We start from the raw sequence: 1,595 nt of genomic DNA on the forward strand, positions 1-1,595 counted from the left end.
TCTGAGAGTGAGTCCCGTCATCAGTAGGATTATCTATAAAGAAGATCTTTTGTCAAGACCTAAATTCATATCCAGTCTAGGACATGGGGAAAAAGAGAAAAGAACTTCCAAGCAAAGCAAATGGACTTGCAATATTCCTATGATTCTAGGCCACTTAGTGATGTTTCTGAATGAATGGACAAAGGAGTAGCTGCCTAATCAGTGATCACATTTCTACCGTTTTGGCTACCATCCCTCTTCCCTCCTTTCCATAAAAGAGAAAAATAACAGTTCAAACCTCATGCTCAGAAAGTCAAATTCCACTTCCAGGAGATTGCCCTCCATCATGACTTTGAACCACAAACCTTTCCTCAAGGATCTGTTATCAGATCTCTGCACCCAAGGAAGATTCTTGAGCATTTTGCTGTCTGCTGGCTCTCCCCCCACAGTAGAATTTCTGATCTCTAAGTTTAATGTCATAGGGTCCACTCATAAATATGATGTTTTTTCTCTATGATTTTAGAATACAATAAATATGCAACATTTACAAAAAAGACCCTTCTTCACCTAAGTTGGCTAACCTGTGGCCAGTCATAGTCCCAATCTGGTTATTGGGATCCAGGTAGCTTTGGTTCCACCCAGCACCTAAAGACTTCTCTGCGAGTTTCATGTTCCCAATAGGATGAGTGAGGTAACACTGGATACCTCTGAGGAAATATGGGTTAGTTAACCTCAGGGTAACTAACTTTCCTGAACAAATTCCCTGTTCATCAGTGGCCACTCTGATTCTCAACAGTGACTGATCTGAATCACAGTCTAGCATTTTCCTCCCATAATCCTTGACCGTGGCATCCCTGGAGAGCTGTAGTGATGAGAGTAATAAGTACGTCAGAGGATTAGCTTTTGTTCATCTCATAATGTCTGGAGACAACGCTGGGATGGGCTATACCACATTTTCTGTCTTGCTCAAAGAAGGAAAGTTTTATAAACAATTTAAGGTAGAGTATCTTGGTCAGTAATGGGGATGCACAGCTGATTTTAAGCATCTGTGCATCTAAAATATCTCTTCATGCAGGACCCAAAGTTCAGAATAAATAGGGTGCCATCGGGTCTTCCTCAGGTGTTTAAAACCTTTTCCAAAACACATTGGGATTATATGTACAGACACTGTTCTTTCCCCCAGGCTGTTGGTATTTTATGAGTAGCTCATCCAAGGAATGAACCTGAGACATATTTAGATGGGAGGGGGCCATTATGTGAATGCAGAGTGATAGATTAGTAATGGCAATCTCCTTGAATCTCAGGAGCAATTTCAATGCAAAACATAATGGGTTGAAAGCAAATCTCATGACGCTGACAGACAACAGACTTGTCTGTAATCTAGCAAGAGACCCTGTGGAGTGCGATGAGAGGTTCTGTGCCCTCTTAGTCCAGAAATCACTTTCTCCAACCATGGTTTTTACTATCTTTCTTTTTTTAATGAAAAGGCAAAACAAAATTTTTTTTGAATTGAGAAAATGTTTCAACTTACTTAAATTATTGTATAATTTAATGTATAAATTGGGTAAAAAGTTTTTGGCCTGATAAGACTATAAAACATACGTGCCTAAAATTTT

The sequence above is a fragment of the Propithecus coquereli genome, unplaced genomic scaffold (genome assembly GCF_000956105.1).
Source record: "Propithecus coquereli isolate 6110/MARCELLA unplaced genomic scaffold, Pcoq_1.0 Scaffold202, whole genome shotgun sequence".
Lineage (NCBI taxonomy): Eukaryota > Metazoa > Chordata > Mammalia > Primates > Indriidae > Propithecus > Propithecus coquereli.